The sequence below is a fragment of the Mus musculus genome, chromosome 14 (genome assembly GCF_000001635.26).
Source record: "Mus musculus strain C57BL/6J chromosome 14, GRCm38.p6 C57BL/6J".
NCBI classification, from domain to species: domain Eukaryota; kingdom Metazoa; phylum Chordata; class Mammalia; order Rodentia; family Muridae; genus Mus; species Mus musculus.
The window spans coordinates 30,826,674-30,854,138 of NC_000080.6; the positions used below are offsets into that span (position 1 = coordinate 30,826,674).

Sequence of the window (27,465 nt, forward strand, 5' to 3'; positions counted from 1 at the left end):
AGAGGCTCCGGGAAAGTCTCAGAGGCACTTCTTGGGGAGTTTTATAGTAAAGAAGGAAGTCACAGATGGCCCTTGTTGCCCAATGGGGGTTGGAGGAAGGGTCATATTTGCCCTTGGGTTGGGAGGTTGTGCTGTTTCTCTGATGGGCACATACACACACACAGACACTAAAGGATGGAGTTCTCTTGGCACGTAGACCTGAGAGTGTCCCTGTGATGTGTTAGAGAGGAGTTATAACTAAGCTATTATATAGAGGCATTAATTCCAAAACTGACATGTTTTCACAACTGTGCTCTGTGGGCAGAATGGGGAGTTCCAGCAGGATGTAGTCTTCACTGGGGGTGGGGGTGTCCTGCTGCAGCTCTGAATGCAGATGCAGTAGGGTTATCCTTGCTTATTTATAACAAGAGGTTTCTTTGGGCAAACTCGCCCAGGCTTCAAGCGACCCTGGATAGCCCCTGATTCTGACCACTATTTCTTTATGGCTGCTTGGTTTTGAACAAGAAGTGCCCAACTTGCCACTGCTTCTTTGCCATTTTCTCTGCTGAAACTAATGTGTAGTTGTTCTCAAAATGATAGTTTGTGACAACTTAACCAGAATCGGTTGCTGACAGGTGCAGATTCTTTTGTGCCTGTGTTTTCAGGATACTATGAATGGGCTTCTGCTCCTTCCCACTCTTCTCTCCTCCAGCCACTGTCTTTTTTCAAGAAACTATAGGCTTCATTTTTATTATGCAAAACCTGGGATTTTGTAGTGTGGAGCTGACTGTTCTCATGGATTTGATTTGTGTGACTCCCAGGCTCACTTGTGATTCAGAGAGGGACATGCCATTATGTCAGGACAGAGTTGCTCACCGATGAGAATTGTCAGGGTAGATTTGTTCAGAGTGGTGGTACTGGCCCTGCAAGTCTTCGGGGACTCACTTCCTCACTGAATCTTCAGTGTGAGTTTATGCACACATCCCAGGGTTGCTAAGGACTTCCTGCGAGCATATATTAAGTGAGAAAGTCCATTCCTGTGCAGAGGAAGGCTCGATATGGAAGGGCTTCATGATCATGGCAGAAGGCCCTGGGCCAGTGAGTGGTAGTGTTATGTACAAGAGATGAGATGGCCACAACTGGGTCTATCCTGTAGAGCAAGCCAAGGTGGCAGGACTTTTGTACTAGATCAGGAGGCCTCCTGGGCTGCAGCCCATTTGGGAAGCACCTTTCATATGGCTTAGATTTCTTGGTCCTGTTGAAACAGAACTATAGGGCTTTTCCCTTTTGAATAGCCAGGAGGAGGGAGGAGGGAGGAATTCTTTTTTGGTTTTGGGGTTTGGGTTTTGTTTTCTTGTGTTTTTTGTTTGTTTGTTTGTTTGTTTTGTTTTGTTTTGTTGGTTTTTTGAGACAGGGTTTCTCTGTGTAGCCCTAGCTGTCTTGGAACTCACTCCATAGACCAGGCTGGCCTCGAACTCAGAAATTCACCTGCCCCTGGCTCCCGAGTGCGCCACCACCTCCACCCAACTGAGGGAGGAATTCTTAAGGGGCCAATTTATACTTTTGGACTGGATTTTTGCTGGGGAAGTACATCTGGCCGCTGTCAGACTCTGTCTTCCTGGTCACAAATATGTCTGGCTGAGCTGCTGGAGTCAAGGGCCAGCCTTCTGGGCCAGAGCCCAACTGGAAGTTCCTGAAGAAGTGGGGTGGGGGGGGGGGAAGCACTTTCCTCTGGCAGTCCTCTCTTTATGGTCTTCAGGCACATTCTTCTGGACAATTTGAACCAACAGTGTTGTCTGTACTCTCTGAGGTCTTTCCCTTTGCAGTACCGTGTCCTCTGAGGCAGTCGAGTCAGTGCCTCTCTTGGGTCCCAACCCAGTTCTGACTACAGGAACTCTTCAGTTTTCCTGCTGGGCCTGCTCTTGCTGTAGTATAATAGACCCACTTCTGTGCCTGACAGACTGAGGTCTTCTACCTTTACATCCACAGATCTACTGTTTATTCTTATGCATAAAATCACTTTGCCCGTGTTGCTGAGTTTTCTACCTTTGTGGGTGGGCGTTGTACTAAAGGAAGAACTTGGACATTATCTTCATATCACCTAGGGGAATTTGGGTTCCCCTAAGTGTCTCTTCCCCTGATACTCTGGTAGACGCCTTGTGTTATATCTGGAAGTTGCACATTGACTCAGACTAGAGGGCTGAGGACATCTATGCCAGGTTCTGTGTGTATCCTGATCTTCGTGCTATCTTTATAAGCGTGCAGACTGTTAGAGTCCACCAGCTACTGGTGTATTCATGGGCACTTTGTGAATTAAGAAAGTAGATGGACTTCCCAGAGCTTTCAGCTAAGGAGCCCCCTGTTAAGGAATGCCCAGCAAACTCAAGCCAGATAATAAAATTTCTAGCCACTCTTGAGTTTTTCTGAGTCGTTATGAAACTGACTGGGCCTCTGGGCATCTACATAGAGACTTTGAAGCCAGAGGCTTTGTCATGATCTGCCTGCCAAACAGCTCTTCTTGTTTGGTGTCCCTGTTTCTAGTCCATGGCGTGTCACTCAGACTAGAGTTGCAGCAGAACGTAGCTGAGCAGTTGAGAAGCTTGGCAAACTACTCCAGTGTAGGAGAGTCATCCAGCTGTCAGCCAAAGGTCGGCATTGGCCTGTGTGTGTTAGCGTTTGGGGAGTTTACTCTCAGGACTGAGTGCAGAGCAAACTCAAGCTTCCTTCACCATGCGCAGGCAGGGTTCTGAGCTGAAGTGTGGACAGAATTGGCTTTTAACAAAACAAGCATTTTGACAGCTTAAGTAAATCTGCCTGTGTGCTTTCATGTTGCAGATAAGGGGCCTAGCAAGCTGGTAGAAATAACTAGAAATGGCTCCGTATGCTACCAACAGGGCACTGCCGTTAAGAAGTGGTAGCTTTTTTTCTGTGACCCAAAGCAAAATCACAAACTTTGTAACTCTACTAGGAATGGTTAGAAGGATACGTGCTAGGAACTTCAAGTCTTTACGTTCAGCGTTGCTATCTTACTCTCGGATAAGGCTGTGTGGAATTTTCGCTCCCACAGACCCGGCCTCCCTGTGTGCGCCATTGGCACAGTATTTCTCACGGTCACCTCTCTGGATCTGTTTCTCATAGTCACCTCTCTAGGTCCCATCATAGTTTCGTCTTTAAGAATGCCAGAACAGCGAACGCCTGCCTGCTAACTCGTTTCACTTTGTCAAGCTTTCTCTATGTGACTTTCTTTTTCTGAGCCTTCTGAAGAGAAGGTGGAATTGCTACCACGCTTTATGTTTCAACACTTCAGTCTCCTCCTAAGAATAAGGACACTTAAGAGGATTGATAACCCTATATGGTGGATTTCTGAGTTCGAGGCCAGCTTGACCTATAGAGTGAGTTCCAGGACAACTAGGGCTACACAGAGAAACCCTGTCTGGAAAAACCAAACCAAAATGAAAACAAGCACACAAACAAAACCCCTCTGTCTAACCATCTGATGTTCACTGTGTGTTCACAGTTTCCCATGTGCCATCTATTTTAAAGCTAGAGTGTTTTGTTTTTAACTGACTCAGCAGAGGGCCATACATTGTGCTTGGTTTGGACTTTGCTGTTGGAGTCCTGAAACTGAACCTGGGCCTCACCATGACAGGCTAGTGTCTACCCCTCGGCTCTATCTCCAGCCCCACTTTGAGTTTTTAATGACATTGGCCTTTGGAAGAGTCCTGCCTGGTAACTGAAGTGCCCACATTCTACAGGTCTCTAGGTGTATCCTTGGGGGTCTGTGTTGTGTCATTGACCCCAGTATTTCCCCAGTTTGGAACAATTAAAATCATATAACCAGTATCAGGAGGCTGTAGCTCTTAGAAAAAGCAAGTCCTTGACTGAGTGGTGGTGCACACCTTTAATCCCAGCACTGGGTAGGCAGAGGCAGGCGGATTTCTTTTGAGCACAGCCTGGTCTATATAGTGGGTTCCAGGATAGCCAGGGCTACATAAACCAAGAAATAGAAAGAGAAAGGCCAGTTACTTCTTGGTAGGAGTGGGAAATTTTCTCACTTTTCCCTTATAAAAGTGTCATTCTCACTGTGATGCCTTAAGTGAGTGAAAGCCCCGCTCCTCAGTGACCATTCACCTACAGGTTCCTTCCTCTCTGGGAGCTGGACTGTGAGGTAGGAAAGGCTGCGCTCTCTGGGCCTAGCACCCAGCACAAACTCTGTCCTCTCCCTGTGCAAAGGAAGGACGTGCCTTTTTCTCTCCTATGCTGTGGCTGACGTTAGCGTGCTGCTTCTGGGTGTTCATGGTCAAAAGACTTGGATTTCTAGATATTCATTTATTTGATAGCTTTTGTCCATGGCATTCTGCTGCTTTATTTATAGTAAAAGTTTATTCATTTGGAGTTTTATGAATTAGGGGATGATCCAAATTGTAGAATAATCTCATTAAATGCATTTTTAAAAATTACTAAATGCTGCGCTGGCCAAGTGTTGCTCTGTAGGGGCCTGTCAGACCTCTGCTGCTTTAGTGACCTGTTTAAACCCTTTGTAATTAGTATAATATTTGCATGAAGATGAAGTTGTGTTGAAGTTAGAAATAGCAGGACCATGGCTGTGGATGCAGTCCACATCCAGGCTCTTCTGTCCTTGAGCAATGTAGGTGGTTCTCAAAGCCTCAGTTGCCTTCCTCGGAAGATGGCAATGGTAATTTCTCTGTTCTGGGCCTGTGGGGATTGGAAGTCGTCAAGGATCGGTGGTAGGGACACATCTGGCTCTCTGTGGGTCTGGGGTCCGGGATGGTGCCATCCTCCTCCTTTGTGCGTTCACAAGTCCCAGGGAAGAGCAGTGCTTACACATGGTTTTATGAATGGAGTTAAGGACTTGCCTCTCTACCCTCATTGTTTGCACACCGTCCTTACATTAAACAGTGTAAGGACCTTTAGCCCTCTTCATAGAGTCCATAATACAAAAAAAATTAAAAGGCAAACAAACCTATTCCCCTACCAGCAAGGTCAGTGTAAATTCTGAATGAGAGTGTTCCAGAGCTGTGGTTTTAGGAGATGCCATGCCTGTCCTATGCAACCCTTTCCTGTCCTATGCAACCCTTTCCTGTGCTTTCTTTACCTGGGAGGCCTCAGGGGGCCTCAGGAGCAGGGCGTCCTCCAGGGCTAAGCAACGTCCAGGAGACAAACCTGCCTCCTCCTCATGGGCTTGATCTTGCCAGGGCTCTTGTTGGGAGGTGGCTGTAGAGTCACTAGGACTGGCCTCTTTCCTGCAGTTTGTCCTCCCTGAGCCCCCTCTGCTGGCTCTTGTGCTGAGCACTTGATATGCTCACAGGAATCCTGAAGCAAGGAGGTTTTGTTGTTGTCGTTTTGTAAGCAAGGAACTTGATCTTGTGCCTTCATGTTAATAGATGCAGAGAATCCCAGCCCCTTGAACTTTTAAGTACTCTTGTGTTCTTTCCGTTCCTGCCTGTCCTCTCTGTCCCTCTCACAGCCACCAACAGCTCTCTGTCCTGTCTGTCCCTCTCATAGCCACCAACAGCTCTCTGTCCTGTCTGTCCCTCTCATAGCCACCAACAGCTCTCTGTGCAGATTTGGTTCTGAGCAGTCCGATTTCTTTCTTTTTCCTTCATCTTTCCTCTACCCAACTCTGGTTTCTGACACAGGGCTCACTATGTGGCCCCGACGGTGGTAGTCTCCCTGTCTTGACTTCTTGAGTGCTGAGGTGACAGGGGTGTACCACCATGCTGCTCAGTGTGGTTTTCTTTCTTTTCTTGTCAAACATATTGCCTGTCACTTTAAATTATCTTGTGATAATTGATAACACTAAAAACATGAATTTGGAGCCAACCTCATCTATACAGTGAGTCTTAAGCCAGTCAGGGCTCTGTGATGAGACCTGGAGCCCCCCAGTGTAGATGAGCCTGAATGTGGAGCTGACCATAGGATTTCACACCCGTAGGCCTAACATTTGGGAAGCTGAGACAGGAAGAGCTTATCCTCAGGCTAACCTGGGCTAAATAGTAAAACTGTCTCAAATAAGCAAAGTATAGGAGGATGGAAACCTATAAGATGTATTTTATGAATATTTACATAAATACATCTGAAGTGATTTACAAATTATTTCATGCATGTTGAGCTACATTTTGCATTTGTGAATGTTTCCTTAGCCCTTAGGAGGTGGTGGTTCTCCTCTCTGAGGTCTGAGGTCTGGTATCTGAACAGCAAATGAAGAGATTACAGGAGTTGCTAACTGGTGAGAAAGAAATTTCCAGAGCCCTGTGTGATTTATGGATACCTATTTTGAACCCAGAGTTCATAGCCATTTGCTTTGTGCTCTGTGACTGTTAGTGATTTTAAGAGTTTTCTCCTGTACGTTATTCTGTGCACAGAAGCAGTCAGTCTCTGAGATTATCCCACTGGTAACATGTTATCCTTCTGTCCCTTTTTACATTAGCACTATTGGCATTTCTAATCATATTAATTTTTGTGGTGGTGACCTGTCCTTTGCACTCTAAGGCACTTATAATATCTTTGGCCTGTGCCCACTGGACACTGTAGTAACCCCTGTATCGTGACAGCCATTACAAATATCTCTAGACGTTGCCAAGTGTCCTTTGGGAGTACAGTTGTCCTTGTTTGAGAATCACTGGATCTGTTCAGTGTGTGCCTTACACAGGACGCGGCTTTAAGATCACAGTAACAGAGCAGTGTCCTCTCCGTCCCCAAGTATGAGAACGGTGGACTGTCAGAACTTAACAAAGGGCTGTCCTAGCCTCAGCATGTCGCATCTGTGCTCTAGCATAGATGATTGTGACATGCAGGCTGATATGGCATTGGAAGACATTTAATCCTCACAGCCACCCAAATACTTGTACCTCCTTATAGATGTGGAAATTGAGTTATAGAGAGGTTTATTCGGGGTCACACAGTCAATAAGCAGAACCGCGTAATCCCGCTCCGGAAGGCGAAACCCAGAGGAGGGGCCTTGTTAACTGGCTTTTATTGATTATCCATCGCTTTCATAGGCTTAGGGAAAGTAGGCATTTCAGCCCTAGGTTTTGTTTTTTGTTTTGTTTTGAGGTGTGGTCTTCTCTAATTCTGGTTAACCTGCAGCTTGTCAATTGTGCTGTCTCTTGCCTCTATCTGGAGAATGCCAGGGTTGAAGGTGCACATAACCACACTAGCAGTCTCCTTCCGTTTCTCATTCTAGCCCTGATTCTGGGCACCTCCCAGGGGTGCTCACAGAGAATCTTTTTGTTTGTTTGTTTTGGTTTTTCTAGACAGGGTTTCTCTGTATAGCCTTGACTGTCCTGGCACTCACTCTGTAGACCAGGCTGGCCTCGAACTCAGAAATCTGCCTGTCTCTGCTTCCCAAGTGCTGGGATTAAAGGCGTGCGCCACCACTGCCTGGCGCTCACAGAGAATCTTACTAGGTAGTGCAAGTTCTGGGAACTGCTGTTGCCCACCCTGTAAGCATGGCCCCAGACATTGGTAGGGTTGGCCTTTGCCTTGGAATGTCTCCAAACGAGAGTTCTACTTGTCAGCAAATTCTGGAATCCTGGGCCTTAGTGTCCAGGAGAACAGGCCTTCTCCCTTGAGTTCTGAAACCCTGAGTTATCAGTAGGCTGTCTCCTTGCCATTCCATTTGGCTTCTGGGACTTTTGTTCTGAATGATACTTTGTGCAAGACACAGGTTCCTTCCTGTCAAGCTCTTTTGGAAAGGAGTAGGGAGTTCATTATGACCATTGCAGGGGGAATAGGTATCACACAGAAAGGGAACTAGAGAGGAAGAGGGGAGCTTTTGGGGATTTGCCGCCCCGTCTTCTTGTCAGCTCTGACACTTCTTTAAAGGTGTGGTACAGATCTCCAGTACCCTGATGGATACGGCATTGGCCCCCGTAAAGACTTGGTCCAGACGGTTGTTATTTTTCCTATCCTTGCCCATTAATGAGTATCAGGAGCTCTTGTGCAATTTCTTTATTTCTTCATTCAGTTATATGCACAGGCCAGGTCACACGTGGGCCCAAAACCTGTTTTATAGCTGTGTCCCTAAATAACTTCCTCCTTTCAATATTTTTCTAGGCTTCAGGCTTTCCTAGGCCTCTTAAACTCATCTTCATGGGCTTTTCCACTTTCCTAGAAGACACTTCAGTGTCATCACAACTGATGGAGAGAGAGAAGGCAGTAACTGCGTTTTCAGAGAACTAAAACCCAGCAGCCGCAGTCTGTCCTGCTGCATAGATCCTGCAGAGTGAATGTCCTGGTTGAGGTAGCCAAAGCCTTCGAGAGGTCTTTGTATTGAGCAGTATACTCAGGATGAAATACTTGTCAGCTACTGTAGCTAGCAAGGTCGTTTGTGCCCACCGTTGTTGTGTTCATCTAGAGAGAGGAGTATGGGAGACGTGTCACACGTGTGGCTCTCTGCTGCTAGCAAACTGCAAGTCTAAGTTATTGGCTCACGGCTTCCCCAAAGTAGGATCAGCACGAGGGGCCAGAGAAAAGAATATATCCGGTTCCTACAGTCGCAGTGTTGAAAAACTGTTAATTTTGTCAAAAACTCTGATTTACAGATGGGATTTGGCTCAATGGTAGAGCTAGCACGCATGGGTCTGGGTGCAAAAACATTCTAATTCTGTTACATGAAATTAGAGTAAACAAAGGTGGTTTTAAATGTCTATTAGTAGCCAGGCAGTGGTGGTGCACACATTTAATCCCAGCACTTGGGAGGCAGAGGCAGGCAGATTTCTGAGTTCGAGGTCAGCCTTGTCTACAGAGTGAGTTTCTAGGAAACCCTGTCTCGGAAAACCAAAAAAAAAAAAAAAAAGTCTATTAGTTTAACTAAGAGTGATTTCCCCCAGGATGTGTTTAAGAAAATAACTAATACCCCAAAGCACTGGAGAAACAGTGGGGAATATTCAGGGGCAGCCAACAAGAATGCTACAGCTGGGCATGGTGTCACTGGAATGGATGCAACAGAACTCGGAGTACAGCTATTATCTTTGTTCTTGTTCTGTAGGCTTGGCTGGCCTGATGCTGGCTGTGTAACTCAGACTCAGGGAAGTCCTTTCACCTCAGCCCCCCAAGTGCTGGTGCCACCGTACCCGGCTGTGGCTGTCTAGAGTGTAATCTCATTGTCACGGGGGCCAATGCCGTATCCACCAGGTGGAGGTCCTGGGACCAGGCCCACGTGGACAGCAGCAGGTGACTGTTGCTCTGGCGTGACATAAAGCATCAGGACATAGAGGGTAAATGGAAGAGCGCCACCTGAGGCATTCGTCAGCCCCTGCTCTGTGGCATGGGAACTGCTGGACTCTTCACGAGCCACAGCTGCCATTGCGTTATGGTAGGAACCCAGGCTACATGAGGATGGTGTCCTGGTGGTTGTCAGGATGGCCAGGCTTATAGCTTTGACCTCTGCCTTGACCTCTTAGCAGCACTTTCTGAGCTGCAGGTGCTGTAGCCAGCATAGTCTTCCCTGCTAGCTGCCCTGTTAGCAGATACTGACATGCAGGGGCTGCCCCTGTACCTGTTACGCCCATCCTTGCCTCCTCCCCTCACCCCCACGCACGCTTCTTTGTCCTGTGCCTGTTTCTCTTCCTCTGTCTCCAGTGTGTGTGTGTAGAGGCCCAAGGTCAGCCTTGGATGATGGTCCTCAGGAGCTGGTCACCCTGTTCCTTGAGACAAGATCTTCCACTGGACCTACCGCTTGCTGATAGGCCAGGTTGGCTGGCCCACATGCTCCAGGCATCCCCCTGTCTCAGATTCTCCGTGCTGGAGCCACAAACAATGCTGCCAGGCCTAGGGTTTTCCATGAGTTCTGGGGCTTGAATTGGAGTCCTTGTGCTTGTTGTGCAGCATGCAGTTTGCCCACTGAACTGTCTCCCTAGCCCCATAGTTACACTTCTGAGTCACCCTGATGCTGTCATGACTCTTCTGTCCTGCTAACAGGGCTGCATTTTGCTTGTGATAGCTTCTGCCTTACATGTTTGGGGCAGAGCTGCCACATAAGTGATGTTAGTGTCTCCCTGGTCCTAATCCGAGGCACCAGCACTGGTTCGTTAGTAACTTGATGATGCCTCTAAGTCTGTCGGCTGTGAAGTCTCTGTGTAATTAACATGGAACTTAGACTTGACTTAGTGTGTTGGTGGTGCTAGGAGCTGAGTGTTGAACCCCGTGAGCCAGTCAGTGCTGACCAGATACTGCACCCTTTAGCTACACGCCTGCTCCTAGCCCTAGCCCCAAGTGAGATTCTAAAACTACAAATACAGGAACTGATTGTCAGTGTTCTCACAAAGCCTCAATGGTGAGGCAGTTAAGATCACAAGTAAAGAGTGAAGGCGTTGTGGCCAGTTTGAGCTGGTAACTGTGTGTAGAGGACTCACTGGGACCTGGGGCCTGTAAGTACCTTCCTCCATATGTGAGCCTTCAAGGATGATATTTATAGTAGCCTGCTTCACACGTGGGAAAACAGAGGTACCAAACAGTTCATGTTTACTGGCAAGACTGTGACTCAAACCCGATGGCTCTTAGTCCAGCTCTAGGCCTGCCTCGTGGCCTGGTGTGTGCAGTGACCATTGTGTCCACACCACAGGATGCCGCTTCCTAACTGAGAGCCCCGTGTCTTCTGTGAGTAGATCTTCAGCATCATCTGGTCCTGTTATCTACGACCCACTGGGTTTCCACTGAGCTCATCAGCAGTGTTTTCTAGGTATGATGGACAACGTGGAGAAGGATAGGGCTGGGTCACCGACCAGAGTGGTCTTTCCACCGCGGATAGATTTGACTTGATCCTGTGCAAAGATAAATGCTTTTGCTTATGAAAGAGTGACTTATCCTTTTCCTATAAGCAACCAGAAAGTAGGCCAAAACATACAAAACTCTTGTCTGTAGCCCTTGAACGACAGTTACTTGGGACGGCATTCCCCAAGGGAAGGAGATAAGGAGGTGAGTCATGGGGTCTTCCCCCAGCATCCTGCCTGGAGTCTGTGTCTACATTTAAGAGCAGCGAGGACCCACCCATAGCCAAAAGTGTGTAGGAAAAGGAGCTGCCCAGGAAAGGCTGGAGACATCTGCCCCTGGTTCCCTGAAGACTCTTGGAATAGACTCACCTCTGACGGCTGGGGTGAAGCTCAGGAAGAAGAGGAAGAGCAGCTGCTACGCTTCGAGCAGTTCGCAGGACCCAAGAGACACCCGAGCTCTTTGTGGTTATAGCGGAGAGGTCTTAACACCGGAGGCATTCAGTAAGTACCTCAGAGGAGCGATGCCCGAGTGTCTAGCTCTGGCAAACAGTACATAGCTTAAAAGAGGAAGCCTTTACACATGTATTAAAGAAACAAAACTCACTTTCCTCTGCCACACATTCACAGTGTGGACTACTGCTGACCCCAGAAGTGGGGGGTTTCTTTCACTGTTCTTGGCTAATAACTCCTTCCCTGAGGCGAGAGAGACAAACTAGAATTTCTCTTAGTCAGTTAACAAGCCATCATCAACTCTGCAGTAGCAGATACCTGTGCAGTGTCATCCTATTTCATTCCACTCTGGCATTATCTCTTCAGGCTTCGTGCCTGGTCCTGCAGGAGGGATGTCTTTAAGACCATCTTTCATTATTTAGCTGCCAGTTCAAGCCTCAGGTGGTTTTAGCTGTGCTCCTGGGTCACTGACTGTACATTGGAGTTCACACAGCCCGCTATCGGGTTTGGTTAATTTGTTCAAGTGGCTCAAAGAACACAGGGAGATAAATGATTTCTTAGGTTTCTTCTTTTTAGTGTGTGTGGTGGGGGGGGGGCAGTGGTGTGCAGATGTGTGCATGAAGGCAGGTATTGTCAGAGGCCAAAGGCGTTGGAACCCCTGGAATTGTAGCTAGTGATTGTGAGCTGCTAGACGTGGGTGCTGAGAACTGACCTCTGGTCTTCTGGAAGAGCAGCAAGTGCTCTTAACCACCAAGCTCTCCCTCCTGCCCAGCTTACTGGTTTCTTGTCAAGGATATTAACAAAGGATACAGAAGAAGACTCATCTGCAGGAAGGAAGGAGTGTGGAGTGCCCATGGCCTCTCCAAGTGCACTGCCCACTGTCAATCCACAGACATCGAGCTTCGGGAAACTTCCGTGCTTTTATAAAGAGACCTCACTGCTTTGACATGACTGCAGCATGGACAGACATGCTGAAATGTGATCGGATGAAAAGAATAAGGTCTAATACTAATGATAGACCAAGTGGGGTGAGCAGCAGAGCCTGCTCATCATCAGAATCTCTTCTGAAATGGAAGTCAAGTCAGATCCATCTCCCTGGATATTAGAGCCATGACAGGTAGGCAAGACTGGAATTCCTCTAACACTCAGGAGACGGAAGCAGGAAGAGCACAAGGCTGGGCCAGCCTGAGCTATGTAATGAGTTGCTTTCTCAAAAGCTATTTTTTTTTTACAAAAGTAAGCTAAGAACACTGGGTGAAGGAAAAAGAAATCACGATGTAGCGCCCCATTAAAATTAACTAGAAATAGATTACAGATCAGAATATAGACATGGAAGCCAGAGTTCTAGAAAAAACCATGGAAACAGGAATTCTGACTGTGGGCAAAGATTTTTGGGGGGACCCTAAAAGCTTATCATTAAAAATGATAAATTAGAATTTATTTAAACTTTCTATTCCTTTGTTATTTCTTGTGTCTCACTGTGTGACCCCAGCTGGCCTGGAATTTACTATGTTGGCCAACTAGCCCTGAGCCCACAGAGATTTGTGTTTCTGCCTACCAAGTGCTAGGATTAAAGGTGTGTGCCCCTCATGCCCAGCTTAAAATTTCTATTCTTTAAAACATGGAAGAGGCAGAGGCGTTGTTGGTTAAAGGGTTCAAGTCGGTGTGCAGATGACTACAATGGAGACTAATTTGGATGAGGCCAGCAAGATGGCTGTAAAGATGCTTGTCATGCAAGTCTGGTGACGTGAATTTGATCCCTTGAACCAGCTGTACAAGGTTGTCTTCTAACCTTGTGTGTGTGTGTGTGTGTGTGTGTGTGTGTGTGTGTGTGTGTGTACGCGCACACACACACTTATTTTAAAAGAATAATTTACATATTATTCTTTTCAGTAGAGATTGAACATCTCTAGCCCAAATCTAGCATGACACTGAAAAAAAAAAAGGCTTCAGATTTTCCCCACCAAGATGGCTCAGTGGGTAAACACGCGTACCACACCAGTGTGGGGACCTGAGCTCCGTCCCCAGAGCACATGAAGGTGGGAGGAGAGCCTGGATCCACAAAGCTGTGCTCTGACCTCTCACACGCTGTGGCTCGAACACCCACACACATACCGTTTAAAAAACAAAGTTTCAGATTTTCAACTACGAATGCTTAGGAAGTATGTGAAAATATTCCAAAATCTGAAAGATTCTAAAATCAGGAACATTGCTCTCAAACATTTCAGAAAAGGAGTACATCTGTATTTTAAAATAATTGAAAGGGGAAATATTAAATCTTATTAGAAAATATGTTAATGAACATGATGGATGCAGAATTAGCCTGACTTAATCATTCCACATCGTATGCATGTATCAAACATCAGAGAACCCTCTAAATACACTTATAGACTGTCAGAAATAGTATTCACTTTTTAAAAGTAAACTATAAGCTAGGAGAAATTATTTACAATGTCGATATCTGACCAAGCGTTTATAACTTCAACATATGAAGAATTCTTATAACTCAGTGAAAAGGGATGATACACTTAGAAATAAGGAAAAGGCTATTAATAGTCATTTCTCCTGAAGGTCCACAAATAGCCAATAAGCACATGATAAGACAATCGTAGTCATCAAGAAAACTCTAATTAAAAAGTGATGAGATACCACCCACACAACTGAATAAAAATTAAAAAGACTGACCAAGTATAAAAAGAATATGACCTTTTCTACTTATATATTAGAGCTGGACATTAAAGCAGTACACACCGTGGAAAATCTCTTACCAGTGTCTTGTAAAGTTCCATGTCCCATACTACCAAGCAGTTTTATCTCTCGGTTCTTCAGTGGAAGAGGACATGTGTAACAACAAAGCAAGAGGGACAGTCCAAGTGTGTGTGAACTTGTGGATAGATGACCATGGATGTCTGAATGATGGAATACAAGTTGGCACCCAGAAGGAATAAGCCACATAGTATGGCTGATGCTTATGGTTGAAAATGCTGAGCAGAGGAAGCCAAATTAAAAAAAAAAAAACTACAGTGTGTCTCCATTATATGAAATCTTAGAAAAAGGGAATTCTAATCTATAATGACAACAGGTAAGATAATGGTGACCTTGGGGTGAGTGGCAGGTGTGGGACTAAATGATACATTTGAAAACTCAATCAATATAACTAGAAACAAGTAGCAAGTGTACTAGCAAGCCTGAACAGCTAGTTTGTGTGATCATGGGTGTGCATACACATGTGTGAGATTTCAGGGTTAACATCACTTGTCTTCCTCAATTGCTCTGGACTTTATTTTTTTGAGACAGGGTCTTTCCCTGAGCCTGGAGCTCATTGATTGGACTAGGCTTTCTGGCTAGTGAGTTAGTTCTAACTATCTGTCTTCTCTGCTCCCCTGGTGTTGGGGTTACAGACACAGGCTGCCACAGCAGGCTTCTGCTTGGGTGCTTGGGATCTGAACTTCATCCTAGCCTAGTAAGTACTTTACAGATTGAGCCATCTCCACTGCACCTTGCTAAAGGTTTTAGAGGGAACCACATGGAACTTCTGGAATGGAAAATAAATTTTCCAGAACATTCAGTAGACAAGCATACAGAGAATTAGACTGTAGGCAAGGATACTGAACATGAAAATGTAACAACAGAGCCCAGCGTGGTGCCAGACACCTTTAATCCCAGCACTTGGGAGGCAGAAGCAGGTGGATTTCTGAGTTCAAGGCCAGCCTGGTCTACAGAATGAGTTCCAGGACAGCCAAGGCTACACAGAGAAACCCTGTCTCGAAAAACCAAAAAAAAAAAAAAAAAAAAAAAAAAAAAAAAAAAAGGAAGGAAGAGAAAGAAAGAAAGAAAGAAAGAAAGAAAGAAAGAAAGAAGGAAAGAAGGAAAAAGAAAAAAAGAAAATGTAACAACAGAAATTTATAAATTGAAGCACAGAGAGAGAAGGCAGACTGAAAGAAGCCAAACAAACCTCTGATGTCCATACAAAGTATCAAAAGCCTAACATGGTGGGATTTCAAGAAGAGATGAAAAAGCAAAGAGCAGGGGAAAAAAAATATGTGAAAAAAATAAATAATGGCTAAACATTTTCCAGAGTTGCTGGAAACTATAAACTCACAGGTCCAACTCCAAGAAAACACACACACACACACACACACACACACACGCACACACACACGCGCACACACACACACAGAGAAAATCATACTGCCTCAGTGAAGTGAGGTTGTTGATTAGTTATAGAAAAACAAACTGTAAAAGTCTGAAAAAGATTTTTACATGTGGAGAAATAAACATAACTAACCCAGAAGCCAGAACACAAAGGGTCATCTTTCAGATGTGTACAGTAAAACCTTGTCGATCTGGGATTCTGTATCCAGTGAAAAATGTCTCTCATGAATGAAAGTGAAATGGTTTTTAACAGATAAAGGGTTCTGGGGAGATAGCCCAGCAGTGAAGGGCATTTCCTGTTCTTCCAGAGGACTGGGGTTCAGTTCCCAGCGCCCACATCAGGCAGCTAACATGTAACTCCAGCTCTGGGAGATCAACACCCTCTTCTGGCATCCTGAGGCACACACACATTAGATTAAAATTAAAAAATTAATATTTTAAAAATACATCTTTACCCTTTGGTCCCTCTTTACCCAAAGCAAGTGATTCAGCCTTTTGATTCCATCTTAGCCACTGGACCCCCTAAGGTTTTTAATTATAGTCTCATAGCTCACGGGGATGTTCAGAAGTTATATACATTAGGAAGGAATTAACTTCCTCCCTTGCTCCTTTGCCCATTCCTTCTCTTAAGGGACTGGCTTCCAGCTTGCTCTGTTGCAGAAGCTGATCTTGAATACCTGTGTGTCTGCCTCCAGGGGAGGTGAGAGCTAAGGTGGAGTGAATAGTCTTGGATCCATTGCCAACCCTCCCATGCTCTGGAAGGCGGGTTTACCAGCAGACATCTACATCAGCATAGGCACTGCCTACGTCCTCCATCTTCCGAGCCTGGGATAATTTGTCTCTCTTAGATTTGCCTTGTTCCTAGCAAGCCTCCAGACTGCTGTCTGCTTATACTTTAACTGGTAAGAAATCTGTGCTTCTACAGTCCATGCTGGATTACAGGCTCCGAGTCACACGTGGAAGTCAAACAGAGACCAGTGTTTGAAAAAAAAAAAAATCTATTCACTGTGTAATGACTTTGTATACTTTTGTTTTTTAAAAAACTCAGCTGTGGCTTTGTTTCCAACTCTCCATGTAAGGGGTACTTGATGGATTCACTTCTCACTGGAAAGCAGCACCAGAGCCCTCAGGTGCTGAAGTCTTACTTTATGTACAATGCAGAGCCTGGCTGTGTTTTCTGCCTTAAGATAGAGGATGATGCTCTGATAGGTCTTCATTCAACCACCGGCTCTTCTGATGAGAGAGAGAGAGAGAGAGAGAGAGAGAGAGAGAGAGAGAGAGAGAGAGAATGAATATGTGTGTGTAGAGTTAGGTACCTTCCACTGTCACTCTCCACATCATCTTTTGTGGCAAGCTCTCTCACTCCAGTTGGAGCTCATCAGCTCAGCTGGGCTGTCTGGCCATCGATTGAGCTTCAGGGACCCACCTGTCTCTACAGAATTGAGGTCACAGCCACACATCAAGGCACCACAGTTTTACACTGAGTACTGAAAATCCAAGTGGAAGTCCCCAAGACTGCACAGCGGGCACGTTAGTGATTTGTGCTGCCCCCCCCTGCCCCTTCTGATCTTTTTGTTAAGATTTATTTTATATGTGAGTGTTTTGCCTACATCTATGTCTGTGCACCACCTGCATCCCTGGTGCCCACAGAGGTCAGAATTCCTGGAACTGGAGTTATGGTGATTGTGAGCCATGATGTAAGTGCTGGAAACCAAACTCTGGCCCTCTGCAAGAGCAACCAATGTTCCTAACTGTGAGCATCTCTCCAGTGATACCCCTTCTGATTCTTGATAACATGGCTTGGTTACTTCTTGGCAGTGAGTTTTAATCCTGCTTTCTTTGGCTCTGTCCTTGCCCTTGCCACATGTGGATCCTTTTTCATGGCATCAGGTTGGACGAGCCCAGCCAAGCGTCTTGCAGATAGATTGGCTGGAGAGTGAGGCCAAAGGTTACTTCTGTCTTCCCTGGTTGGAGAGCCCTGTATCTCCTTTTTCTTCTGGGACCTTGTGGATTGTATACAGCCTTTTTGCATGGTAGGTGGCGTAAGCATGCCTGTTTAAAGGAGAAAGCTGGGATATATTAGTTCTCAGGATTTGGCTTAGCTCCATTCTAGACTTTAGGAAGGTTAGAACCAGAAGCCAAGGGAGAGCATCGTTGTGAGTCAGTCTCAGAAATGTCAGGCAGCCAGCCCCTCTCCAGACCTCTAAATGCTGAAGTGTCTTTCCCTCCCTCCATGGAGCTGGAGTCTGTAGCTCTCAAGGACAAAGGCAGACCTCTGTTTTTTAACTGTATCTTTTACCAGGCAGTCCCCTCAGCCATAGTGATTGGGGTCCACTCCACACAGTGCATCCCAGTTTCTACACAGATGGAGTGTTCCCAACATGAGGGATCCAAGCTTCATGAGTGCAGCCCTGCTGCTCTTCCTCCACACTGCCCTCTGCTGAGGGTCTCTGTTCCTAGTAAAGCTCCCTTTCCTGCTGGGCTTCTCGTGTGTCACTTCCGCTCTCCACGCCCACCTGTTCTTCCTCAGTGGGGGAAAAAGATGAGAAGAACCCAGAGGCACCCAAAATGTCAGACCGTTCTGGATACAATTCCCACTGACGGCCAGAGGGGGCTGTGTGGGCAGCTCACTGGGGGGGGGGGGGTGATCTCCCCACTCATAACCCTCAGCTTTCCTGGGGTGTAGTTATTGTGAAGTTAAGACTGCTCTCTGCTATCCTGCCTCTTGCCACTTCACTCCCAAAGTGTCTTTGTTTTGGCTGATTATACAGTTTGTGTTGTTTGAAAAAAAAGGTGACTTTGAGTGCTAACCTCACTGGGCTGAAGAGCTGGGGTAAGATCTGAAATGTAATTGTGTCCCTCCAGTGTCCGCTGATCTTTTAATTGTTCTTCTAAGGCTACCTATTAATTTGCTTCCATGAGTAAAGTCCTAAAGAATATCTTGGTTCCTAGAGGTAAATGGGTTGGGGCGGCGGGGGGTGGGGGTGGGGTGGGGGTGGAGAGAGCATCTGGGTAAATATATAGTTCCCTCACCCGGCCGAACTATGTTCTTGTAGCATCCTTCATTCCACAGCAGAGGGCTTTTCTCTGGAGACTGGTCATTGATCACTGCCCAGTGTTTGTTCTGCACTGCGGCATGAGGAGGGGCCTTCTTCCCACGTATAAACCAACTGTCTTAACTGATGTTGTGCCCTTGGCTACCACGGTCCACACGTAGAGCTTGGAGAAGCAGCCACGGAGAAGGTGGCTGAAGCCCGTAGTGATGGTGGGGGATGCTGCAGACTCTTGGGAAACATAAGCTTTCCCCTGGCCCACTCCCACTGGCAGAGCAGGTGTGCAGTTGCCCAAGAGCCTGAGCTGCTAGGGGTGATCATAGAAGCCACCAGCAGAGCTCACCACAGGAACCGGTTTGACGGTACCAATGAACTTTAATAGTCCAATGCCCTTGCTGCTAACCTACCCTGAGGTTTCAGTTGACTTCTACTATATGTCATGAAACTTGGATTCATTCTTACATAAACACCCCTCCACCTTCAGGACTAAATGGCCTTCTGGGGTGGCTTTGCCATTTGGATTTACCTTTTTAAAAAAGGCTGGCATTTGGGGACATAGGGAGTCCAGAGAACAGCTTGATAGAATCAGTTCTCCTACCTTTTCATAGGTTCGGGATTGACACCGGGTAACCAGGCTTGTACAGGAAGTGCCTTTCCGTGCTGAGCCATCTTGCCAGCTCTAGACTTACCTTCCGAGGGTGGCGTCTCTTTGATGCTCGTCTTGACTCTTGCAATCCAGGCTACACATAGCGGTGTGAGTTTTACAAGCTTACTTGGCACCTGGAGGCCAGCCTCATTCCTGACACTGACTCCAGGCTAGTAACTGTTGACAGTGTCCTGGTCTGTGTCACCACTTACTACCTGCAGGCCTTCAGCAAGGGCCTGGACTGCTCTACACATCGTTTCTTCATCTAGAAAGCAGGCTGCTTCCATCTCCCTCCTAAGGAGTGCCTGCTGGGAGCCACCAGTCTCACTGATGTGACAATACCTTACCTGATCAGGCTGCCTCACATGTCCTCAGGGGAACTCAGCCGGACGCACATTGAGTTTAGATAGCAGCCGAGTCTGCTTGTCCTTGAAGATGCGGTGAGGTGTTTCTGGGGACCATGATAGGATGAACTTGTCCTTACCAGTCAGTCACCCCCAGACTGCTCTCCCAAATGGGCCAACTCTTCATAAGAGCACACACTGTTCACCAGGACTGTGGAGGACAAAGAATCTCTGTGAATGTGGCCCCTTCACAAATGCCAAATAATGGCGTTGACCACGTATGACCTGTGAGTAGTAAGAGGAAAGATGGAGTCAATGATGAATGAAGCACTGTACTGTTTTCTCTTAATGAAGGGCTGTGCAGTTGAGTGACCAGACCATGGCAGCAACTTTGCATCCAGTCCTTTGGTTTGGGTGTTCAGTCCCAAGACCTTCTGGCTTTCTTTCAGGGCTCACACAGTGAAAACGTCACAAACCCCCTTCTCTATGCCTAGTATAGTGTCTCTTTCTGCCATGTTTGGATTTCCTAAGCTGCCAGAATCATACTAAAACCTTGGTTACAGGGATGGAAATTTGTGATTTGTAGGTCACCATTATGTGGCAGGGCTAGTGGCAATCTCTTCTGCCTCAGGAAGCAGATAAGCTGTTCTGCCTAGAAAATTAAGGATCAGGGGACTGGAGAGGTGGCTCAGAGGTTAAGAGCACCGACTGCTCTTCCAGAAGGTCCTGAGTTTAATTCCCAGCAACCACATGGTAACTCACAACCATGTCTGATGGGATCTGATGCCCTCTTGTGTGTCTGAAGACAGCTACAGTGTACTCATAAATAAGGGGGGGGAGGGAGGGAGAGGGAGAGAGAGAGAGAGAGAGAGAGAGAGAGAGAGAGAGAGAGAGAGAGAGAGAGAGAGAAAGAAATTTTTTTAAAAAAGAAAATTCTTAAAGAAGTAACTAAGGATCAGCTTTTTGGTGGTGTTGAACAAGGGAGCCATTGGAGCACATAAAACACAGACAGACCCCAGCATCATCCAGTTTTCTAAGTTTGGTAAGATACAGAGTTGGTTAGAAAATTAGTCCTTTACTAGGTAGAGGACTTATTAAATGCCAGAGGCATTTCATTCAGCACAACTGAATTGATTGTTGATTGCCTATTATATATATAAAAGACAGTAAAGGTGGAAAATCCTTTTAAAAATGTAGAAAAATGTTGAAGAGATGCTCTTTGGTTAAAAGCACTTGCTGCTCTTACAGAAGACCCAGGTCCCAGGTTCAGTTCTTATCACCCACATGGGGCAGCTTACAACTGCCTGTTAACTCTGTGTTCCAGGGAATCCAGTGTCCTCTTCAGGCTTCTGTAGGTACATGGTGCACAGAACTCATACAAGCATATATACATACACATAAAAACTAATTTCTTAAAAAGTGGGAGCATACAACAGACATTTTATCTTGTGTGTTCCTGTGGAGTAAGAGTGGAGTTCTAGCCTGGCGGATGGGGCACGGCGCACTTGTGCTTGCAGTGGGAGAACTGTAGCAGTAGCCCTAGCTTTCCATTGGTGGGATGCCGTACCAGCTCAAGAGACATGGTTTCATGTGAGTTCTACCTGCTGGACACTTTCCTCTGCCTGTGTGTGTGTGTCTGTGTGTGTATGTGAGTATGTGTGTGTGTGTCTGTGTGTCTGTGTCTGTGTGTGTGTGTGTAGAGAGAGAGATGTCAGAGGTCAACATAAGGTATCTTCTTCAACCAAAGCTTCTCATTGAACTTGGACTTGGAGTGCCCCACTCAGGCTGGCTGGAGATGAGTTGCAGAATCTTTTGTCTTTGCCTCCCCAGTGCTGGGTTCACAGAAACTGCTGTGCCCTACCTGTTGTTGTTGTTTTAACTCGTGCTGGGATCCGAGCTCAGGCCCTCAAGCCCCTGTGGCAGGCACATGACTGACTGAGCCGTCTTACCTGTCCCTGGGTCTTTTTCTTACTACTGAAGTAATGTGTGTTTACTGTACACAGCTAGAACACAGTGAAAATAAGCTTAGCAGAATGCCATGCTCTAAGGCTAATCATGTTTGTGTATGTTGGGTTATATTTTGGGGCATGGGGGTGGGACCTGGTTTGCTTAAAAAACAAAAACCAAGACTCCTGTCATGGCCTGGAACTCACACTGGCCTCAGACTTGTGGTTGATCCTCCAGCCTAAACCTATGGACCGGGGTAGGATTACAAATCACCTGTTTTTTCCTTCCTTCCTTCCTTCCTTCCTTCCTCCCTCCCTCCCTCCCTCCCTCCCTCCCTTCCTTCCTTCCTTCCTTCCTTCCCCTTTAAGTAAAGCTAGGTGTGCCACACATGTTTTAGTAACCTGCTCTTCACCATTGCTTAGGACATTCTTCCGTTGCGCTGCGGATGGCCCTACATCCTTATTGGTTTTAGCTGACGATAGGCAAGCACTCTATCACTGAGCTGCACCCTAGCCTTGTCTTACCTTCTAAACAACTTTAGAGTATAACTTTATGTGCCACCAAATACACTCATTTCAAGTTTATGTACTCCATTGCATTATAATAAATCGTGTTAGTCAGGATTCTCTAGAGAAACAGAACTAACAGAGTGTATATATGCAGTAAAGTTAATAGAATGACTTACAGGCTGTGGTCCAACTAGTCCCAACAATGGCTGTCTACCAGCAATGGGTTCAAGAATACAGTTGGTGTTCAGTCCACAAGGCTGGATGTCTTTGCTGGTCTTCAGTGCACACTGGAATCCTGAAGAAGGCGGCTCTGATGCCAGTGAAGGAATGGGCTTGCCATCAAGATTGAGAGCAAGCAGGCAAAGGGAGCAAGCTCCCTCTTCCATATTCTTTATATAGGCTGCAAGAAGAAAGTGTGGCCCACATCAAAGGTGAACCTTCCCACCTCAAAAAGATCCAGATTAGAAGTGGGTCTTCCTACTTAAAATGATATAATTAAGAAAAAAAACCCCTCACAGGTATTCCTAGCCGCTTGGGATTTAGTTACCTCCAGATGCAGTAAAGTTGACAACTAAGAATAACCATCACACGTCCACCCTTTGTCAACTTGACACACAATCATATCTCCTATGACATGATTAATTTCCAAATGAAAACAATAACTGAGTCGTAATTACACCTAACATGATATAACAGCCCATGTACAGTTATGAACACAGTATATATTTAACAAGTTCATAATTACACCTAACGTGATATAGCATCCCATGTACAGTTGTAAATGCAGTATATATTTAACAAGTTCATAATTATACCTAACATGATATGATTATCCCTTATACAACCACAAACACATTATAAATTTAGAATAGGTGGCAATGTCCCTTGAGGGGCATTCTTTTAGCATCTCAACTTAAATATGATAACCACTGATAACCTATTAGTTAATGTTACAGTACATGATAGAAGAATTGAGGAAAAAAAATACAAGTATCCGCACAGACACATTCTTAACAAAATTTGACAGAAACACTCTTGTCAATTATAATCCTTGTTTCTGCAGCAGGTTATATGGCCTTAGCTGGTATTTATAACTTCCTTCCTCTACCACCCATTCTGTATTTCCTCTACCCTCTGAAATAACCTTATCAGGTCTTTGGCTCGCTTGCTGGAGGAGTGACACATACAATCATTCTTAATGATTCTCTCTCTGCCCTCTGTGATCCCCCTGGATTAGGCTCTTGTCGTTTCCCATTGCCTTTATGGTAGCACCAAGAGACACCCTTAGGGTCTCCTGCACTCCAGACATAATCTTTCTTACCTCTATTGTGGAGAAGCAGTCCGATTAGCCCTGATGATCTGGATCAGATGCCCCTCCTAACAAACAGTCTTCGCTTAGCATGTTAGCTTAGGGGCATCAGAACCCAAAGTGGACGGGGGTGTCTGAGCTTCCAGTTCAGTGGAATTTTGTATGGCTCCTGGTGGAGCAGGCCCTTCTCTGGAACCAAAACTTCTAGAATAGCAGTATTTAAGGTCACCAGAACGGGAAGCAAAAAATTTCCTAGTGGGTCACTAGAGGTGATAGTGAGTGGAACGATTCCCTTTTCCACCTTTGATTCCTGGGCCCGTGGACTTTGGCTACAGGAGAAAAAACAAAAGCAAAACATACCGTATGTTGGATGCTGAGTCAGAACATATCCCGCCTTCTGGAGAACCCTGCCCTAACCCTCTAGGCAGGTGCCATCTAATTGGCCATGTGCCTGTGTCTCCAAAAGCTCATTCTGTCTGTCTATCAGGCCGGCTGCTTCAGAAGGGCAGGGAACATGGTAAGACCAGTGGATTCCATGATCATGGGCTTACTGGTGCACTTCTCTGGCTGTGAAGTGAGTTCCTTGGTCAGAAGCAATAGTGTATGAAATATCTTGACCGTGGAGAAGGTATTCTGCAAGTCCATGATTGATGGTTTTGGCAGAAGTATGTAAGTGCAAGAAAGTCAAATCCATAACCAGAATAAGTATCTACACCTGCAAGAGCGAAGCATTGTCTTTTCCCCAGAAGAAGTGCTCCAGTGTCGTCAGCTTGCTATCGATCACTGGCTGGCCCACCTGGAGAACAGGGCCATGTCTGGGGCTTAGTCTCTGCTCTTGGCAGATCTGGCACTCAGCAGCAGCTATAGCTACGTCAGCCTTGATGAGTAGCAGCCCATGCCGCTGAGCTAATGCATAACCCCCATCTCTGCCACAAAGGTCACTGTGTTCATGGGCCATTAGGCAATGACAGGGGTAGCTGAGTAAAGAGACAGACTGTCCATAGAATGGACCATCCTATCTACTTGATTGGGAGTCACCTTTTGATGACAGTTTACATGGGACATGAGTATCTTCATATACTTCACCCATTTAGAGAGCTCTGTCCACATACTTCTTCCCCCAGATGTTTTTCTCATATATTTTTCAGTCATGTTGTTTCCAGGTCTCTGATCATTAAGCAAACCCATTGGCTACAGTCTCTGAATCAGTGAACAATAGCACACCTAGCCATTTCTCCTTCCAAACAAAATGTCTGCCCATGTGTTCTGCCCAGAGTTTTGCCTACTGTGACAATTTCTCTTTGCCATTATCCCTCAGGGTTGTCCTATAATGGGTTGTAATGCTGCAGCTGTCCACTCCCTGGTGGTACCTGCGTAATGCACAGAACATCAGTAAATGAGGCCCCAGTCTTCTCTCTCTCTCTCTCTCTCTCTCTCTCTCTCTCTCTCTCTCAGTCATACGAGCATAGGGCACACCGTATGAGACTACAGGTACATGCTTGGCAGCAGACAGCCCTTGTAACTTGAGTAGAAACTGTAGACAATAGACATTTGGGCAACTTCTTCATGTAACTTGCTTGGGCCTTTAGGACCTGCTTAGGCCAGATCACATACATACCACTTCCATTCAATAGTAAATTGCTGCTGTGCTCATCTTACTTTATGACTCTGTGGATCAGATGCATGATGGGCGGCTCAGGTTGTGAGGTAACTTGGCAGCCCATTGTCAAATGTTCAAGTTCCACTAAGCCCCAGTAGCAGACCAAGAACATTCTCTCATAGGGAGAAGAGTTGTCCACAGATGATAGTAGAACTTTGCTCTAAAATCCTAAAAGTCTCTTCTGTGATTCACCTATAGTGGCCTGCCAAAGGCTTGAAACAGCATCCCTATCTGCCATGACAAGTATGGGTTTATGGGGGCAGTGGACCATGCCACCAGACAGAACCAGAAAGGTAGTAGCAAGTTTAGAACCCCGGTAAATCTCATAATTCAGAATGCCAAGAGTTCAGACTAGCTCCCAACCAGCTCCCTATCCTGGAACAGGTGACCAAGGCTCCATGATAGTGAGGTATCTAGCTAGGCCCCAGATATTTAGGCAATGAACTTCCCTTCCTGGGCATTCCTTCCCACAAAAGGTGTTTAATCCCTGATCCACCCAAGTGGGACGCACGCATCCTCATCTCTTGTATCACTGTAGATGGAGTGGGAGGCTTCATCATACAGAGAGAGCCACGCCTAAGTCTCCCATAGAAGCCCCTCCACACGCCTGGCACTCACGCGGAGCTAAGCCAGGTTCCTCCTGTCCTGGGTTCATTGCAAGCCCGCAGGCCCCATTCTCAACTCCTCCAGATTCCCAGTGGCATCTGGGTGCACAAGAATTTGAGAGCCACAGCCTCCATCCCAGCCCCTGCCATTTCTCACCCGGAGAACCATGGGCTGGGGCCCCTATCCTAGACTATGATTTTGCTTTCCCTGAGTGACCTGTCAGTGGCAAGGAAGATAGGCAGCCTAGCGCCTTTCCCTGAGTTTTGCCTTCCCAAAGTGGCACATCAGCAGGGCGGTGTTCTGACATCCTAGCTTACAAGGCAGAAGCTACTGTCAATTTCCAGTGGGTCTGCTGGATCGTATGGTCCAAGTGTGATAGAGCCTGAACAGCAGCCAGGACCTGCTGAAGATCCTCTGAGCCAGGCCCACACAAAGCCAGCAGCTTTCCGAGTCACATGGTGTATGGGCCTGAGTAAGTAACACACCCAAGTGAGGAACGTGCTGCCTCCAGGATCCAGATAGGCCCACTGAACATTGTGCTTCTTTCACGGTGGAAGGGGCCAGATGCAGTGACTTCTCCTTCACCTTAGAAGGAATCTCTGCATGCCCCACACCACTGGACTCCTAAGAATTTCACTATGTAGAAGGCCCTTGAGTTTTGGTTGGATTTATCTCCCATTTTCTGATGCACATGTGTTACCAATGAGTCCAAAGTAGTTGCCACCTCCTGCTCACTTGGTGGGATCAGCATAATGTCATCAATATAGTGCACCAATGTGGATAGTCTGCGAAAACCATAAAGTTTCCTTTCCCCCAGTGTACTGTTACCCTTGCAAGAGGCTTTAGGTCTCTGAGGAAGGACAAAAAAAAAAAAAACCTCTTAGGAACTCTATCGAGGTCCTTCCTCAGGGAAACCTGGCCGTCTCCACTCCAGTGTGAAATTGGTTCATGGAACAAGATTACCATCGCCATGGTCCCCTGTATCCTTCTTTTCATTTGCTTGATAATTTTTTCACTTACACTGATCAAACAAAAATGCAGTAGGCTTCTTGGCCCCTGCTACCTCAGAGCCCAACTAAACCCTCATGTTTAATTCACCTGACTAAGCAGCAGCTTCCCTAAGCCTAAGGCGTGGCAGAAGAAGAAGGGGACCCCAAAAGAAGGGGACCCCAAAGCTCTGCCGATGTGCAGGTGCCCCCTTCATTATTATGTGCCTTACAGAATTCGTTAAGAGCATGGCGTCTGGACCTTCCCAGTGTGGAGAATTAGGTTTTATACAGCGTGTATACTCTAGAATTGCTGTTTCCCTGAGCTTTAAAATCTCTTCATCAACACTAAGCCAATGGATATCAGGCACCTCTGACCCCATCTTTTGACAAATACTTTAGCCAACCATTCAGATGAACTAGTGACACTTTTTTTTTCTTACTGTGCAAGTTCCCGTATTCCTCGTAGCCATCCCACTTGGTGGGCCCGTATCCATAAAGCCAGCCTGATCCAGTTTATATTCCTTCTGCCGTTACCTCACAGACTTCTGCTTGGATGACCTAGCAGACTTCTCCTTGGGGACTACACTTTCTGTCTCCCTCTGGGAGCCTGTTTAGCCTTAAGTCGGGTTATAGATCTAGAGGCTACTATTGGTGGGCCCTGGGGGACATTAGTATTATCTTGCCTGGCATCTCCTTCAGAGAAAGTCACTGCAATTTAGCAGAGAATAAAGAATAAATGTCCTCTGTCAAAGGCAGAAAAAGTGATTCTTTCAGGCTTTGGGGGTGAGGGTGTATCTTCTGCTGAGGAGAGACTGCTGCTGCCTCTGGTGAGGTGAGAATCGGAGGGTTCAGAGTTCTCAGCTTCAATAGGGTCCTCCCACCCCAAGTTACAGGACCCCACTCCTCACCATTTAATGCCCTTACTTTAACAGATGACAGTTCTCCAAAGTTGAGACTTCATTTTTTCCCGTAACTCAGCCAATCTTCTAATGAGGTGTACGGTTTGATTTCAGCTCGAGCTCTGTGACCATCGGAGGGAAGGTTCTCTTCTAGGGCACACTTAGAAGCCTTTAGACTGTCAG

The 27,465-nt window shown here is 46.3% G+C and overlaps 1 protein-coding gene across 2 annotated transcripts in view; it reads left to right on the plus strand.

The window, feature by feature from the left end:
* Stimate (STIM activating enhancer) overlaps nucleotides 1-27,465 on the plus strand; it is a 51,636-nt gene that overhangs the window by 1,099 nt on the left and 23,072 nt on the right. The window lies entirely within an intron of this gene.